Here is a 20000-nt window from a genome sequence, read left to right as displayed (position 1 = left end):
GTCTCTTCTCCTTCTCTTTCTCTCTTTATTATTTGAAAAACAGTATTTGTTTGTTGTTAGTTTCGCTCCTCCTCAATCCTCTCGCACTCACTCCTCCGTCCTGTCTTTCCTCCTCTCTCCAGCTATCCACTTTCCTTCCTCTCCCCTGTCCTCACCCCCCAACCAGTCCTTCTCCCCCTCTCTCTCCTCCTTCCCTCCCTCCGTCCTCTCTCTCTCTCCATCCTCTCCTCCTCTCTCCGTCTCTCTCTCCTCCCTCTCTCTCGTAGTGCCATTTGCTTTGGTGAGACCGGATACCCATGCGCAACAACTCTGATTAATCAACAGATATCACACGTTTAACATACGTCTAGAAATCGGAAAATATCTAGAAGTGTTCGTGAACTGTCGGTGTGAGATTATGTGAAAATGTAGGATAAAGTGTCTATAGGTAAATTTGTCACTAAGTTAGTTTATCAAGTGAAATATTGTCCAATCAGATCAAGATGGCAGTAAGTTCCAACTGTGGAAAAAAATGGCGAAATACGCAATATGATGAGGTAGCAGGAAGGGAGCTGGCATTTCTCATCTATGAGTCCAATAACAGCCCTAATCAAAAAGATACAAAAGCATTCATTGACATATTAGAAGGATATGATCCTTCAAACTGGAACAAGTCAACAGAAAACATCTTGAAATAATTGAAGAAGTTCCAAATAAAATCCAAGTGGTCAAGAGACTCATAAAGAAAATTTACATCAGTCAACATATTCCGACAAAGAAAATTAATAAGGTGAACATTGTGAATATACTAATTGATGCAATAGGAAAAAGAATGCCAAAAGCATGCAAACTGTGAAAGGTGTGGTATAGCATAAGTTAATTAACAAAACCTGATCAGAAAATGTTCTGCATGCAACATTCCCAACGCATCCTCAAGCGCTGAAGTAATGCAAAATACGAGTAAGGGTACCAGAATATTTTGCTCAACATGTTTCTATCATGGAATAGAACAATGTTATTAAATCAAGACTTAATGTGCAAATAGTTGAGGATGAAGAAGTAAGACGAGGAAGGAAGAAGAATAAAAGAGGAAAACAGAAGAGAAGAAAACAAAACTGAAATGACAGAAAAAAAGGAAAACCAAGAACAAGACAAGAGTATGGTTGCAGAGATCCACATTGATACTACATATGAGGCAGTCAAGCAGCATACATACGAAGAAATAAATTAAGACATGACAACACAAAATAAAATCCCGATGAGGCTTTACCCAGATCTGCACACTGATGGGAAAGAGGAAAAAATAGACAAGAAAGACAAAGTCTGCACCCTTTTGAAAAGAGGGAATTGCAGATTCGGAGAAAGATGTTACTACAAACATCCTAAGGTATGTCACAACTATGAAATCTATGGAAAATGTGCATACCTAGACAGCTATGAGGATGATTGCAGAGGTCTACATCCAAAAAGATGCAAAAACCTAAAAGAAGGAAAAGGATGTAAGTTCGACAAAAAATGTAATTATATGCACCCTGTAGCCATGAATCAAAATCAATTAAATAATCAATTAAATAATAAAATCCAAAATAGGAAAGAAACAAATAAAGAGAGGAACAAAGAACATGAGGTGAAGGAAAAAAGCAAGCCATCACCGCGATATGGAGTGTCAGCAAAGAATTTCCAAGCATCAGCTCCAAGGTACTACAGCTCAAGAGACAAATACTGTATGTACGATGCTAGGGGATATTGCAGATACGGAGAAAATTGCAGATTCAAACAAAATGAATAATTATGAGGAAGGAAGATCAAATATTATGGAAAAGTTGGAGTTTTTAATGTCAGAATTTCTGGAAATGAAGAAAAGAACAACATACCAGAACAGGAAAGTGACGTGGGAAAATTCTTATTATTACCCATATTAAATGAAGGAGATAACACGCTAACCATCATAGTGGTGAATGTGCAGGGTATAGTTACGAGTAACTCAAAAAGAAAAATAGAGCACTTAGAAGAACTAACCCAAATTGAAAAGAAAATAGATATAATGAATATCAGTGAAACCTGGTATTCCCAAGAGACTGGTAATGACGATCATATAAAAGGGTTCCAAACTTATAGATCAGATAGAAAAAAATAGGAATCAAGGGGGGACCGCGATGTATAGGAAAGACAAAAATCAAGGAAAAATATATGAGAAATACTATAGTAACTCAGAATGTGAACTAATAGCGGTAGAATTTGAATCTGAAAAATTAATGAACATAGTAATATATAGACCCCCTAATACTAAAGAGTTTGACACAATAATATAAAAATTGGATGATATATGTAGAAATCACAAGGACTGGACTATTCTCCTATCCGGAGACTTTATCTTTCCTTTCTTAGACTGGAAAGAACGAATAGGAGATTGTGGTTGTATTTATACATATAAAAAAGAGAGTAATAGTAGTGCAGAAGATGAGAGGCTATTCGCAAAGCTATTAGATATGCTACTAGAATACAACATTCAACAAATGAATTACCTGCCAACAAGAAAGGAAAATACTTTAGACCTAGTATTTGTGAACGAAGTGAATTATGTTAATAAATAATAGTATTTCAGACCATAATGTCATAGAATTAACAGTCCATTCCAAAGCAAGTAAAAATAGAGATAAGCCAGAAATGAAAAAGTGGGAAGGATATGGAAAATACAACTTCTACAGTAAAATATAAAATGGTCAGAAATAAATAACATTTTTCGTAAGTGATGATATAAAGGTAAATACGGAGATATTATATAAAATATTAGAGAAATTAGCGGATAAATATATACTGAAGAAGAAAAGTAAACATCAGTCATGCATACCAAGAGAAAGAAGGATCTTGTTCCAGAAAATCAGAAAATGGAAAAAAGGTATTGCAAAAGAAAAAAATGCATGGAAAGTGATCGAACTAAAAAGTAAGATAGAAAATGCAGAACAAAAGATTATACAATCAAAAGAAAATGAAAAACGGGACCTGGAAGAAAAAAAAAAACCGAAAAAAACCCTAGTAAACTGATCAAGCAAAACCCCAAACTATTGTACTCGTATGCAAAAAAGATGAATAAAAGAAGAATAGAAATAGGCCCTCTAGAAGCTGATATTGTGCAGGCTATTAATGAAATTAAAAATGGAGATGCAGCTGGGCCTGATGGTGTTCCTGCTATTTTGTTAAAGAAAGTAGTTCATTCTATTCCAAAGCCACTTGCAATATTATTAAGACAAAGTGTAGATACAGGCAAGATTTATGATGAGCACAAATTAGCATATATTATCCCTACTTTCAAAAGTGGATCAGACTAGAGGCAAGTATTATAGGCCTGTGGTGTTAACATCACATATTATGAAAGTGATATGAAAGGGGAATGAAGAAAAATATTATGAAACATTTAATAAAAAATAATTTGTTTAATATAGGACAACATGGTTTTGTACCCAGAAAAAGTACATAAACCCAAGTGTTAGTCCACCGTGAGAACATATACAAAAATATGAAAAGCAGAAATGAAACAGATGTGGTTTATCTAGACTTTGCAAAAGCTTTTGACAAGGTAGATCATAATATATTAGTGAAGAAAATTAGAAAACATAATATAGTGGATAAAGTAGGAAGATGGTTAAATGAATTTTTACACAACACAAAACAGTTATTGCAAACGATGAGAAATCGGATGAAGCTAAGGTAATATCCAGTGTGCCACAAGGTACGGTGTTAGCTGCATTACTGTTTGTTATTATGATTGCAGACATAGACAGTAATGTTAAGGACTCGGTAGTTAGTAGTTTCGCCGATGACACAAGAATAAGTAGAGAAATTACTTGTGACGAAGATAGGAACGCGCTACAAAGAGACCTTAACAAAGTATATGATTGGGCAGAGGTAAATAGGATGGTATTTAACTCTGATAAATTTGAATCAATAAATTATGGAGACAGAGAAGGAAAGTTATATGCATATAGGGGACCTAATAATGAGACAATCACAAATAAGGAAGCAGTTAAAGACCTTGGTGTGATGATGAATAGGAACATGTTATGCAATGATCAAATAGCAATTCTATTGGCAAAATGTAAAGCAAAAATGGGAATGTTGTTACGGCACTTTCAAAACATGAAAGCTGAACCCACATGATTATGCTTTATAAAACATGTTCGTAGTCCACTTGAATATTGCAATATGTTATGGTACCACACTTATCAAAAGGATATTGCACAAATAGAGAGTGTACAAAGGTCCTTTACAGCTAGAATAGAAGTTAAGGATCTTGACTACTGGGAAAAACTACAATCCTTAAAATTATATAGTCTAGAAAGGAGAAGAGAACGCTACATGAAAATAATTCAGGCATGGAAACATATAGAAGGAATTGCCGAAAACATCATGGAGCTAAAAATATCAGAAAGAGTAAGCAGAGGTAGATTAATAGTGCCCAAAACTATACCAGGAAAAATAAGGAAAGCACACAGGACATTAATCCACTACGCACCAGCATCGACAATGCAGCGTCTATTCAATGCGTTGCCAGCTCATCTGAGGAATATATCAGGAGTGAGCGTAGATGTGTTTAAGAATAAGCTCGACAAATATCTAAGCTGCATCCCAGACCATCCAAGATCGGAAGATGCAAAATATACCGGAAGATGCACCAGCAACTCTCTGGTAGACATTGGAGGTGCCTCACACAGAGGGACCTGGGGCAACCCGAACAAGATGTAAGGTCTGTAAGCTCTCTCTCTCTCTCTCTCTCTCTCTCATAGGTATTGTTGTTGTAACTTCTCTCTCTCTCTCTCTCTCTCTCTCTCTCTCTCTCTCTCTCTCTCTTATCGTTCGAAAATCGGAATTATGGAGACAGACCAAATTATGGGAAACAGTTCGAATCATCATTTACGAGGGCCGTACAGTTGAGTCGTTCATATCAATTTATTTCCAATAGGTCGGAAAGTTCCATTCATATTTTTCATTGTCTCGTTTTTTTATAATAATATCATATATATATATATAGATATATATATATATATATATATATATATGTGTGTGTGTGTGTGTGTGTGTGTGTGTGTGTGTGTGTGTTTGTGTGTGTGTGGTGTGTTTAGATTTTCTTTTTAAGCTCGTTGTTAATTGTTCCATGGTCTATGGTGAAACTGCGGATCGGTTAAATATGTAAGAGGAAACATTATAGTATGATAAATAAAGGAGTTTTCAATCTAAGCTACATCGACCGAAGATCACTAATTTAAGAGAGCAATAGTTGTAGGACAAATGGCATTGGCCCAAAACCACACCACCCTGGAGCCCTGGAATGAAAGCTCCAATAACGCGAGACTCTCAGGAGCCTAGACTGAAAGCTCCTGTTCAAAGAATCATAAAGGTATCGCCCAAAAGCTCGCGTGTAAGGAGATCACCAGAGTCTTGAACCGAAGCTCCGGTATTAGGCCAGCCCTTGGAACATTATCGACAGCGCCTTCTCAATATTGCTTTATGGTAAAATATCTATTGGGATATAGGACGAAAGCTCCGGTCTTATAGCTGTTTATTCGTAGACTGGAAACTCCAGTTCCACGATTGTCTCAGTGGCTTTAGCACAAAGTCTTCGTCTTAAGAGAGTTTTAGAGCACACCCTGGACTTGAAGGCTCTAAGCTGTTGTATCTCGTAAGGGGGCCATAGAGAAAATAGTCATGGGTTTGTAAGCTTTGACGGTAAAGAGCCTTAAATTGAAAGCTTCTATCGTGAGATAGCTTTGAAGTTCCTGAAAAAAGAGCCAAAGTCTTAAGTATAATACTAGAGGTAAAGAATAAAGATCCCATCCTTCAAAGAAAACTAGAAGGGCGTGGAAATTCCTGTTTTGGAAAAGGTTGTAAATTCGTGGCCACAGAGTCTTTGTAACAGGAGGGTGTGATAAGTACAGGTCTTAAACACGTGTCTGCAAGGGGCTTTCCTCTCTTTAATAAGTTATAGAAGTATTAAATGATAGCTATTGGTTTAAAACGCTTTTGGAGACATTGCCAAAAATATTTTTCTAATTACCTCTGAATAGCTGCAAAACCAAAATTCACTTGTATACTGGTATGTTATTCTGACCATGATCTGACTTTCTTTGCCCTTTGGTAAGGTATATCAACACAATTTAGAGGCAAATGTAATGGATTCGTATCGGTGAAAAGAGCTATTGTTTATTCATAGTCAACTTCTGTGACTTTTTTTCTCTCATACAGAATAATTAGAAAAGAACCAACGACTTCCCTTAAAGTATATTTATAAGGTTATGAAGACGTTGAAATTCGTCTTTTTTTTCAGACATTGAAAGCTCTGTGGGTTTTTCTGAAAGTTGCTCTATCACATAAAGCAAATGGAAACAAAAGAAGAGTGGAACTGTTAGTCGTCCAAACAAACTGGTGTACTTTACATTCTGGCTGATTAATCGCTGGAGTAAATAGCCAATTGTTTGTGGAATAATGACGTGGTCCGAGGTCAGATATTTTATGCATTTTGAAATTGTTGATGGGAGCATTAATTTTTCAACTCGTTTCGTTTCATCATTTTTCCATGAAATAATTTTTTCGAGTATTACTGTTTAATAGTATAAATATTAGGTAATTAGCGTGTTAATTACAGCATGAGGTAATTATATTTTAGAATTTAATTCTATCAACAGTCTGTCAGTCTTCTACAGAAATCAATTCCTTATAGAAAAATGAATAAGACAATACAAAAAGCCAGCACAGTTAACTAATTAAACGTGTAACATCAGACCACAACGAAGTTTTTTACAACTGGATATTGATTGTATTCAGAAATAAATATCTTCGTTAAATTTAAAATATATTAAGAGAGCCAGACCATAACATAGTGTTTAAAAAGTGATATTGATTGTATTCAGAAATATGTATCATCGTTAAATTTAAAATAATATTAATTAAGAGCCATACCAGAACCATAGTGTTTAAAAAATGTGATATTGATTGAATTCAGAAATATGTATCATCGTTAAATTTAAAATATATTAAGAGAGCCAGACCATTACATAGTGTTTAAAAAGTGATATTGATTGTATTCAGAAATATATATCTTCTTTAAATTAAAAAAATATTAAGAGAGCCAGACCATAACATAGTTTTAAAAAGTGATAATTGATTGTTGTTTAAAAAGTGATATTGATTGTATTCAGAAATAATATATCTTCGTTAAATTTAAAAGATATTAAGAGAGCCAGACCATAACATAGTTTTAAAAATGTGGTATTGATTGTATTCAGAAATATAAACTTCGTTAAATTTAAAAGATATTAAGAGAACTGTGTCAGCACATTCCCTCCCTGGAAGTGGAGTGTCCTCGACTTGTAGATAGGATGTCAAGTGTTGTTTACTGTACGAGTTTGGGTTATTGTTTGACGAGATTGATACCTTCAATATATATAGTTCATGTGTCCTTGATTGCGTTTTGTAAATCCAAGATGCTGTGCGTTATAAATAAAGACTCTTAAGGAAAATTGTTCCAAGAAAAACAGTTTTAAAGATATTGCGTTTTAAAGATTATACGTCAAGGTATTGTTCCCTCGTAAAATGCTCTCTCTCTCTCTCTCTCTCTCTCTCTCTCTCTCTCTCTCTCTCTCTCTCTCTCTCTCTCTCTCTCCATGCCCACAATCAATCCCTATAATTTACCCTCGGTTCCTCGCTTTAAAATCAATCCCTTCAAACTTCAGCACTCAGGAAGGAAGAGAGAGAGAGAGAGAAGAGAGAGAGAGAGAGAGAGAGAGAGAGAGAGGTGGGGAACTGATGAGCTGGAAAAAATGTTGCTTCCTTGACTTCCAGTAAGGAGAAAATGTCAGAGAAAATGTTCCAGATATTGTCTGAATTTTAGAGCAGTTATTTCTCCGGGATTTCTTCGGCATGCGTGAAGTCGACGAAGTCATTCGCGCGGAATTGTGTCTATTGAAAGGAATAATAAAAGTAGTAAGGTGACAATAAACGAATCAAAATGTATATACCTATAAAAAAAAAAGGTATTCGAATATTTTCTTACGCTCGGATAGGGAAAATTTGACTACAGCTATGTGCGGTGGAGCGTAAATCAAGAAGGGATTTTTTTAAAATCAAATCATTAAAGGAGCTTTTCTTTGTACTCCCCATTGTCAAAAGTTCTCTCTCTCTCTCTCTCTCTCTCTCTCTCTCTCTCCCTCAGTTTAAGTTTGAGGGATTTTCGCTTAGTAGTTGAAGGATTATATATATATTATATCTATATATATATATATATATATATATTATATATATAGATATATATATATATATATGTGTGTGTGTATATATATATAGTATATATATATATATATATATATATATAGATATATCTATATATATATCAATATGAAGAACAAGGGTAAAGTAGTGTATAGTTGAGGTTCAGTGTTTGTTTGCGCATATGTACATTAAATTTTGTTTGGTCATATTACTGCAGATTAATGATTTTCGCTGACGTTATCGTATCTAAAGCGTGATATGAATCAAAATTTGAAGCCAAACAAATTTTTACTGAAGTTATTCATGGTGGTAAAACTTAATTAGTATTTTATTATAAGTTGCATTTGTTTGAAAAAAAAAAATTTATTCTCGTGTATTTGCAAAATGATGGCGAAATTCATCAAAATTTTCATCGGGCATGAATATTTGTGAATTATTATTTATGAATTGATTAGATTAATTATTTCCATTTAATTTCATTTTTGCTCTCAGCCATTAATTGTTCAGTCTATATTTGTTTGTTATTTTCTTCTTTTGTTGTTGTAGTTGTAGTTTGATGGCTCTGCTCTGTATATTATGTGGCCTTGAGCTGAAATAAAAAATGTTATTATTATTATTATTATTATTAACTGGAAGGAGACCCTCTTCTAAACAAGTATTATTGAAAGATATTGCTTCATCAGCTGCCTCGAGCTAAAATAAAAATTATTATTATTATTATTATTATTATTATTATTATTATTATTATTATTATTATTATTATTATTATTATTAACTTGGAAGGAACCCGATCTTCCAAACAACGTAGTTATTGAAAGATATTGCTGCATCAGCTGCATTTGAACTTGTAAATAGTCTTCTCTATTTTTTTTTTCTTACAAAGCAATTATCAGAAAAATAGAGAAGACTATTTAAAGTTAAATGCAGCTAATGCAGCAATATCTTTCCATAATAACAACAACAACAACAACAACAATTATAATAATAATAATAATAATAATAATAATAATAATAATAATAATAATAATAATAATAACTAGAACGGCGCTCCTAATAAGAACACTGATGGACTCTTAAGGAGACAGGATGCAACCGGGGACCCCAGTCGAAATGGAGGACTGTGATAGACCAAAAAAATAAATAAATAAATAGAATAAAGAAAATAAATAAAATAAAATGAAATATTATAAATAAGAAATGAAATAATAATAATAATAATAATAATAATAATAATAATAATAATAATAATAATAATAATAATAATAATTAATAATAATTATTATATTATTATTATTATTATTATTATTATTATTATTATTATTATTTTATTATTATTATTATATTCCACGCATTTTTTGCTTCGCACTTCTGTTCTGCGATAAAAGGGATTTAATGATATAAAAGCCGATTATTCTCGCTATATCGTGGCAGTGGCCTCTGTTCCCAAATGAAGCAATAAACGGAAAAGAGAAAGCTGCCTTTGACCGGATTACTAAATAAAAGATAAAGCGAACATTACACTGTGTACGAGAATTGCATTGCAAATAGGTCTACTAATTAAACTCTTAGCCCCCTGAAACTCCGTTTTATAGCTGCTCTGTTGCTTTTCTAAATTAGCGAGTTTCAGATTAAAGTCGTTAGACTCCGGAATTGATTTACTCTGTTTCTTTTGTATGGAAAGGTTCGTTTCTTGATTCCCGTCATTAGCACGTAGTATTCATTTCCTTTCTGCAGTAGGTGAGAGGGTTTGTTTTATTCGAAATAATAATGATATATGGACATCCTTCAAGTGAGAATGTTTCCCCTTATTTAACACGTCCTTGAGGTAATCTTTATCGTCTTATTTTACACATCCATGATGATTTTTCCCCTAATTTTTATGTCCTTCAAGAGAGAATTTTCCCCCTTGTTTTACACGCCCTTAAAGAGCTATTTTTTTCTCTTATTTTACACTTTCTTCAAGAGAGAATTTTTCCCGTTATTTTACACTCCTTCAAAATATATTTTTCCCTTCTTTATTTTACACGTCCTTCAAGAGAGAATGTTTCCTCTTATTTTATCCGTCCTTCAGCAGAGAATTTTTCCCCTTATTTTACACGTCCTTCAAGATATATTTTTTTCCCTCTTATTTTACACGTCCCTCAAGAAAGAATGTTTCCTCTTATTTTATACCCCCTTGAAAGGATTTATACTCCTATTGTACACGTCCTTGAAGAGGCATCTCTTATTCTTTTCCTTTTACACGTCATTGAAGAACCTTTTCTTTTGTTTTGACACGTCCTTGAACAGAGCAATGATTTTTATTATATACACATCCTCCGAACGAACTTGTTTCCCGTTTTTTATGAATATATACCCTCTTTGGAGAGCCTGGGACAGACCAAATATGTCATTCCAATTAAGAGTGTTGATTAACAGGCAGGGAGTTTCTCTCTCTCTCTCTCTCTCTCTCTCTCTCTCTCTCTCTCTCTCTCTCTCTCATCGCAGATCTCATGGTGTGAAAATCTCTTACCTTTTTTGTTAAAGGGTGAGGTCTTTCGCTCTCCGGTTTGCTTCCTTGGTTTCGCTTTGTAAAAACTCTCTCTCTCTCTCTCTCTCTCTCTCTCTCTCTCTCTCTCTCTCTCTCTCTCTCTCTCCATCCTCGGTATCTGCCTCCGGACGAAGGATTTGCATTCCCACGTTCCATTTGCCAGCAGGCGGTGCCCTTGAATAAAAGAAATTCGGAATCCGACCAGGACTTCATTATTCAATGCAAATGATTGTAAGACCCACGCATTTCTCCACCCCGAGAGGAATGGAGGTAAATAAGTTTGTAATCAAATGGGCAGATAAATGAACATCAGTTGGAAGACGCAGTCAGTAGTGAGATTTTAAATTTGCTTATCAAATAAAAATGTTTTTTCGTAGAAATGAGGTATCAGATTACTTGAATATAATGCTCAGTGGGATGGTTGAATTTTCTTCCAAAAAATAGAATAATCCTTTAATATTCAAATTATGAGCGAAATCATGTTCTGTCAATCCATACAGAGTACTACAGCAGATGTCCTGTACCCCTAATTGTCGCTCCACGTGGGTCGCTGTCATTATATCCTGCATTAGACTTTTAAAAAATGTCACTTCCTGTCTCCTTGGGATATATATTATCTCTGTGGCAACAATGGACTTTGGCGTGAAAGTTCTTTGTCTTTCTGCCTCTCTTGTTTTCAGTTTTGTGTATTTTTTATTAATGTGAAAATTTCTCAGAAAGTTCTTTCAATTTAGATCTTGCCAAACTCTCTCTCTCTCTCTCTCTCTCTCTCTCTTCTCTCTCTCTCTCTCTCTCTCTCTCTCTCTCAACCTTGTTTTGTGGTGTGAGACTCGTTCTGTCTCTCTCCTCTTCTGTACCATCCTTGATTTTGTGGCGTGGAAATTATTCACTGTAATATATCAGGGCATCTCAAAGAAACGTGGCTGCATTAAAGAATTAGTTCGAGAGAGAAAAGTGTCTGCGTCTGACGTGCTTAAAAAAAAAAAAAAAAAAAAGGCGACAGTGAGAGACATACTATGAATTGCCCACCATGACGTAAAGGGAAATATCGTATATATAAACAGATGAGCTTTTGTCTCTATAAACAATGACGCTTCTTTATAAAAAGACGTGCTGATTCAAATGTACTACCCTTTCCATTTGAGTGAGTTCCTTGTAGGAAATACATGCCTGTGATGAAACTATGCATTGCGACTGCGCATGCGTATGCAATCGTAAATTGTCACCGAGAGATGCCCAAAGCATCCGATGTGTCCTGCCTATACATCAGCAGCCTCTCACGTAGAAGCTGAGAAGCGTCACACAACTTCGCTTTAGGCGAAGCGGAAGTTGCGATTCTTGTCGCCGTATGTTCTCGTTAACACGGAGGAAGAGTGCGCGGGAAATTAGGATAGAAGAGAGAGAGAGAGAGAGAGAGAGAGAGAGAGAGAGAGAGATTCATCGACAACTTTAATTTTTGTCTTGATAATGCGCCTTCTCTTTAATCTTGTATTTTTAAGTTTCGTTCGTTGTTTTTTTACTCTCGTCTTTTTGAGACAGCCACGTGTGTATTTCAGAATATTTCCATTTGAAGTTAAAATGCTTTGATCTCGTGAGGAAGGGGAGAGAGAGAGAGAGAGAAGAGAGAGAGAGAGAGAGAGAGAGAGAGAGAGAGAGAGAATGATATCATTTTTTGGGTACACGGATATGTACATCATCTTAAAGGTGTTCTTGCAGAATTATTGTTAATATTTTTAATGAATTAGACTGCTCTCTGCTTTGTCCCTTTGAAAATTGGCATTCAAGTCTTTCATTCTGTGTGCTGTTATTTTTATTTCTTATGCTGTTTCGTAATAATACCAGACTTACTTGTGATACACTTAAAGAACGGCTACCTATTTTGATGGAGTTTTAATTTTTTTCCTTTTGACTAATTTTCTTAATTTATCTTTATCAATAATATCGTCCCATTTTAGTGTTTTGATGTACATACTCCAAAGATGCTAGACCTTTCGGTATTTGACATAGATTTTTAATATCAACCAACTACTGACGTCCCTCTCTCTCTCTCTCTCTCTCTCTCTCTCTCTCTCTCTCTCTCTCTCTCTCTCTCTCTCCATGAAAGTGTAATCTTATCGACAAGAAATTACCTTCGTCCATTTGATGCCACCCTACACCAACTAATTAGTGACGTTCTCTCTCTCTCTCTCTCTCTCTCTCTCTCTCTCTCTCTCTCTCTCTCTCGTTGAATCCCTGAGGCGAGCAAGGGAAAAATATGATAAGGGATTCTTTCTTTAGAAATCTAGCGAGCTTCTGTTGACATAAGCAGTGATTTACGTACCTGGTTGTTAATGGATACCAGTAGGTCGTATCTGCAGCCGGAGAGAGAGAGAGAGAGAGAGAGAGAGAGAGAGAGAGAGAGAGAGAGGACAGAAGTTATTTACCTAAGTCAAACGTTATTATTATTATTATTATTATTATTATTATTATTATTATTATTATTTATTATTATTATTATTAAAGAAGACACTCCCATGCAATGAAAATCAGCCATACGAATATAGCGTTGATACCGAAAAAAAAAAACTTAACCGCGTAACACTCCAATGAAAAGGGAATTTATTTCATCTTAGAAAAAAGTAATGAAATAAGAAAAATGGGATAGAAAGAAAAAAAGTAATAAAATATGAGCATCACAAACCAAATTAGAATAATCTGGTATAAAAAAAAAAGCGAGTTATCCTGTGTATATCTCTGTAATACGGAACATATACGAAAATACCCTGGGATATAAAATTGGCAAGTTGCCTATGTATATATTCGCATTTTGTCAAAACAAAACGAAAATAAGCTGAAATATAAAATTGACAAGTTTTTCTGTGTATATCTTCGTATTTTGTCAAAACTAGACGAAAGTAATCTAGGATATAAAGTTTACAAGGTATTCTGTGTATATCTGTATTACAAAACAAATACGAAAGTAATCTGCTATATAAAATTGACAAGTTTTCCTGACTATATCTTCGTATTTTGTCAAAATAAAATGAAAGTAATCTGGGATAAAAAAAAAAAAAGGCACTATACTATGTATATATCTTTGTTTTTCAGAACGAAATTAGAATAATTTGGGGGGGAAACCAGACAATTTAACCTGTGTATTTTATGTATTTCTGTTATCAGGTATTTTCCCGTTTTTTTTTTTCCTCTTCCATATTCAGCCGTTTCGTGTTGCGACCTTTTCGTGCGTACGCATGCAAACAGTATCCTCTCCGGCTTAAGGCAAGGCAGAAAATTGTTGTTCGTGCCATCGTCTGTTCTCATCAGAGCCGAAGGAGACATGGATATAGAAATGCGCAAGGGAGAGGGTTGTAAATTGAGAGAGAGAGAGAGAGAGAGAGAGAGAGAGAGAGAGAGAGAGAGTAACACTGTTTCTTCTTAGAACTAAAGAACTAACTCCATTCGTGTGTGTTTATATATATTATATATATATATATATATATATATATATATATATATATATATATATATATATATCTATATATCACATCACCGCAGTGAAGGTAATGAGAGACCAGTCAAGGACTAAACCCAGACTTTTTTTTTCGCCCGTGTTGATGTTTGGTAATATATTGCTGTTTAATGTGATTTTAATCATATGTACTTTATATATATATATATATATATATATATATATATTATATATATATTATATATTGTATATATACACATATATATACATAATATACTATATATATGTATATATATATATATATATATATACACACACACATATACCAGGCCCACATGTGTAATTGGTTCCAGGTAACTATGGTTGTATATATCCTAAAATTTCTCTCTCACACTCTCTTTCACACACACACACACACACACACAACACACACAACTCCCAACACTCCACCACTTCTATGATTACGAAGGGTGGCCACGGGAGAGGGATGGTAGATTGCCTCAAATTGGTGGAAAAATTAAGGGGAATTGAAGAGTTGGGGAAAGCTACACTCCTCCTCCTCCTCCTCCTCCTCCTGGTTTGGGTGAGAAGCCCAGAGAATTCTAACCCTATTTCGTGGAGGAAACTTTTCGCCACAACTTTATTAGAGTACATTACCATTATTTTTTTTTAGTTCTCGTTCGGCAGTATATGTGACTTTGATTGTTGGCCATGGCAGTTTTTTTTATTATCCAAATTATCATGATTATCATATTAGATTATATACAAATTTGAAACATTTTGTCATTTTTCTCGCTCATTTTTTATGTATGTATGTATTTTACGCATTTTTTTTATTTCATAAAGAATTTAGGAGAACAATTAGATAAATTAATGTTATTCTTACGGGCTATGAAAATTATATTAAACTTTCTTTCATGTATTGTCTGTATGCAAGGGTCCCTTTATTATCAAAACCTTGCTATCCAAAAAATATTTGGACATGGACGGACGTATGTGTGCTTGCTTTTTGTTTAAGAAAATTTGCATAATTTATATATAAGGAGTTTCTTCATTCAGCGTGTAGTTTCCATAAAAAAAACTGACTATCAGGTGCCATTGTATGTAAAGGACTATGAACGTCTTATACTTAAATTATTCTTTTAATATTCTTTTGGAGCCAAGGGCTAATTGAAGGTGAGTCATGGTAGGTCCACATAAGTAGGGAAGGACGCAATATTAAATATGAAGATTAAAGTCTCCGAAAGTAATTGGCGAGAAGTGATCCGAGAAAGGCAGTTTCCTGAGGAATAGTAACACTCCCCCGAAGAATAGGTAACGTGAGAGGCCTCGGAAACACACCTTCAAAGTTTCAGGAAACCGTCAAAGTTTTAGAAAACCGTCACAGTTTTAGAAAACCGTCACAGTTTTAGAAAACCGTCATTTTAGAAAACCGTCACAGTTTTAGAAAACCGTCAAAGTTTTAGAAAACCGTCATTTTAGAAAACCGTCACAGTTTTAGAAAACCGTCAAAGTTTTAGAAAACCGTCACAGTTTTAGAAAACCGTCACAGTTTTAGGCAACCGTCACAGTTTTAGAAAACCGTCACAGTTTTAGGCAACCGTCAAAGTTTTAGAAAACCGTCACAGTTTTAGAAAACCGTCAAAGTTTTAGAAAACCGTCAAAGTTTTAGAAAGCCGTCATTTTAGAAAACCGTCAAAGTTTTAGAAAACCGTCACAGTTTTAGAAAACCGTCACAGTTTTAGGCAACCGTCACAGTTTTAGAAAACCGTCACAGTTTTAGGCAACCGTCACATTTTAGAAAACCTTCATTAGTTTTAGGGCAAACCGTCCAAAGTTTTAAGGAAAACCGTCACAGTTTTGTTAGAAAAACCGTCCATTGTTAGAAAACCGTCCCAAGGTTTTTTTTAAGGAAAACCATCACAGTTTTAGAAAACCGTCAAAGTTTTTAAAAACCATCACAGTTTTAGAAAACCATCAAAGTTTTTAAAAACCGTCACAGTTTTAGAAAACCGTCGAAGTTTTAGAAAACCGTCACAGTTTTAGAAAACCGTCAAAGTTTTAGAAAACTGTCACAGTTTTAGAAAACCGTCGAAGTATTAGAAAACCGTCACAGTTTTAGGCAACCGTCACAGTTTTAGAAAACCGTCAAAGTTTTAGAAAACCGTCAAAGTTTTTAAAAACCGTCAAAGTTTTAGAAAACCGTCACAGTTTTAGAAAACCGTCAAAGTTTTAGAAAACCGTCAAAGTTTTTAAAAACCGTCACAGTTTTAGAAAACCGCCAAAGTTTTAGAAATCCGTCACAGTTTTAGAAAACCGTCAAAGTTTTAGAAAACCGTCACAGTTTTAGAAAACCGTCAAAGTTTTAGAAAACCGTCACAGTTTTAGAAAACCGTCAAAGTTTTAGAAAACCGTCACAGTTTTAGAAAACCGTCACAGTTTTAGAAAACCGTCAAAGTTTTAGAAAACCGTCAAAGTTTTAGAAAACCGTCAAAGTTTTAGAAAACCGTCAAAGTTTTAGAAAACCGCCAGAGTTTCTGAAAACCAGTGAAAGTTTCAGAAATTCATCGTAAATTTTTCAGAAAAACTAAACTTTTCAGAAATTCACCGTAAAATTTTCAGGGACAAACTAAACTGTTCAGAAATTCACTGTAAAAGTTTCAGGAAAAACTGTAAAAGTTTCAGACATTCACTTTTGAAAGTTTCAGAAAAATAAACTTTTCAGAAATTCACCATAAAAGTTTCAAGAAAACACTTGAAAGTTTCAGAAATTCACCGCAAAATGTTCAGAAAAGAATAGTTAAATACATCGTGCATCAAGGTCGCTGATTTTTTTTTTTTTTTTTTTTTTTTTTTTTTTTTTTTTTTTTTTTTTGAAAGGTTTTATAGAAGACAACGGTTGCCTAAGGAAATAGGTAAGAGGAAGAGTATAATGCAGTAATATCAGCATAAGATTTAATGAAAGAAAAAGGTTATACTCGTAGCCACAGTTAAGTAATTATTTGGATTATTCGACTGAGCTGGTGCGGTGACCTACTGCTTGAGTGAAAGAGCGGAGAAATTGCAAGAGAGAGAGAGAGAGAGAGAGAGAGAGAGAGAGAGAGAGAGAGAGAGAGAGAGAGAGGTAAGGAAACATGGGAAACCATTAACCAATAATGAAACACAACCGAAAGGCGAGACCAACAAATGTTAGAGAGAGAGAGAGAGAGAGAGAGAGAGAGAGAGAGAGAGAGAGAGTGGGTCGGTTGGTGGGCTAAGGTCTTGATTGCGCGGGACGGCTCCCTCCCATCAAGGCGAATTTGTGAAAGTTGTTCGATATTGGTTCGAGTTTGGGAAATGAGACAAGTTTCAGTCTTCTTGCTTTATTAGGTTCCAGGAAACATTTCTGTGTTTGGTCTCGCTTCCTTTCCCTTCCCTTGCCTTCCCATCTCTCTCTCTCTCTCTCTCTCTCTCTCTCTCTGTTCATATTTTTTGGTTTTTCCTATCTGTTTCTCTCATTGTTAGGAATAGTCTTTCCTGTCTCCTTCTTACTGCTTGTCGTAGCCTTTTGCTCTCTCTCTCTCTCTCTCTCTCTCTCTCTCTCTCTCTCTCTCTCTCTCTCTGTGAGAGGAAATGAGTTCCACTTATCGCTATGGAACTCTTACCTGCCGAATCAACAAGCTCTCTCTTCTCTCCTCCCTCAATCCTCTCCCTCTCCTTCTCCTCTTCTTCCCCTCTTTCTTCTCTCCTATCTCTCTCCTCTCTCTCTCTCTCTCTCTCTCTCTCTCTCTCTCTCTCTCTCTCTCTCTCCGAGTGTTGCGTATTATTCGGTCCTCAGTTTATAAATCTCAAAATATTTCTTGCGTGTTAGTTTTTGATGTTATAAGAACTGCCATTTAATCTTGCAGCAAGGAATTTAATTCATTATTCTTCATGTCATTATTAAGTAGCCCTAATTCTCTGTTTGATTGTTTTAGGGTATTTTTTCACTTGTTAGTTTTCGTGTTTATTTCAATTTTGTACAATTTTTAATGTTTGTGTGGACGTTACCATGTTCTAAAAACTTTATCGCGTCTGATTTATTTACTTATTTTTGGGGGTGGGCTGGAGACTGGAAAGGGGATTCTATTTTGCAATCAGTTGTATGATCATTACCTATGCAGACACTCCATATCATTTACATACTCAAATGTTAACGGCAGTCTTTATGTAAATTTGTTTTTTATCTTCTCCTTTGAACATCAAGTCTACCCGTCATATACGAATACGCTTTGAGGCATTCTGTAAGGAAGAAGAAATTCTTTGCAAGACGTCACATCCACTCATAAATGTTCATCCTCATCCAAAAGGCAATTTGTTTTTTAGTTTTGATTAATTTTATTTTGTTATTTATGTTTTTATTTTTTCGGTAAAAAAAAAAATCTTCCCTTTGTGATTCCGACTTTCTCCTCGTCCTCAATTTATAATCTCATCACTCATAATCTCGTCGTCTAACTTTCATCTCTCTCTCTCTCTCTCTCTCTCTCTCTCTCTCTCTCTCTCTCTCTCTCTCTTCGACATTTCCCTCCACTCTCCTCCGCTTTTTAATGCAGTTAGATTTAATCTCTTGTGATATGCAAAACTTACCAATTTGCGCTCCCCCCTCCCCTCCCCCACCCCACCTGCCCCCTCTACCCCCTCTCTTTCTTTGCTTAAGAGCCACCTACTCTGCGTCTCCTCCTCCTCCGCCTCCTCCTCCTTCTCATCATCATCATCATCATCATCCTTCTTTTTCATCTTCAAGTTTGTTCTCCCTTTGCAACGTAAGATCTTCCTCCTCCTCCTCCTCCTCTTCATCCTTCTCCTGCTCCTCCTCCTTCTTCGTCTCCACCTTTTTACGTTTGCTTCCCTTTTCTTTGCTTACTCTCTACCTCCTCTTATCTTCCTTCATTTTTATTCATTCATTCTTCCACTCCATTTGTATGTTTACTTTCCGTTCCTTACCACACTGTCTACCTCTTCCTTCTTCTTCTTCTTCTTCTTGCGTTCTCTCTCTCAGGTTATGCTTCCTCCTGTCTTCGCTTACGATGTCCATTTACATAATATAAAAACTTTCCGCCAATACATATTCTGGGGCGGCCCGGCGCACCAGCAGCAGCAGCAGCAGCTGAGCCTAAAATGAATTTGTGCCCGATGGTCCTCTTCACAAAATGAACACGGGAAGTTTCTCATAATATTATCGGGATTAAGGTAGGCGCTCTCGTCTTTATGGAACAGCTGGAGAAGTGGCCGTGATGGTGTCACTGGAAGTACAATGATGATAATGATGATGATGGTGTCACTGGTATTACAATGATGATAACGATGATGATGTCATTGGAAGTACAATGATGATAACGATGATGATGTCACTGGAAGTACAATGATGATGATGATGATGATGATGTCACCTGAAGTACAATGATGATGATGATGTCACCTGAAGTACAATGATGATGATGATGTCACTGGAAGTACAATGATGATAATGATGATGGTGTCACTGGAAGTACAATGATGATAATGATGATGATGGTGTCACTGGAAAGTACAATGACTATAATGATGATGTCATTGGAAGTACAATGATGATAACGATGATGGTGTCACTGGAAGTACAATGATGATAATGATGATGATGGTGTCACTGGTATTACAATGAGGATAATGATGATGATGGTGTCACTGGAAGTACAATGATAATGATGATGATGATGGTGTCACTGGTATTACAATGATGATAACTATGATGATGGTGTCACTGGAAGTACAATGATGATGCTG

General features: G+C 35.2%; 1 protein-coding gene across 1 annotated transcript in view; it reads left to right on the top strand.

The window, feature by feature from the left end:
• Positions 1-20000, top strand: part of LOC135204203 (glutamate receptor ionotropic, NMDA 2B-like) — a 654480-nt gene that overhangs the window by 172535 nt on the left and 461945 nt on the right. The gene's annotated exons all lie outside the window — the stretch shown is intronic.

This window comes from Macrobrachium nipponense, chromosome 44 (assembly GCF_015104395.2).
Source record: "Macrobrachium nipponense isolate FS-2020 chromosome 44, ASM1510439v2, whole genome shotgun sequence".
Taxonomy (NCBI): Eukaryota; Metazoa; Arthropoda; class Malacostraca; order Decapoda; family Palaemonidae; genus Macrobrachium; species Macrobrachium nipponense.
Note: the sequence above shows the minus strand (reverse complement) of the source record. Positions and strands in the feature narration are given on the sequence as shown.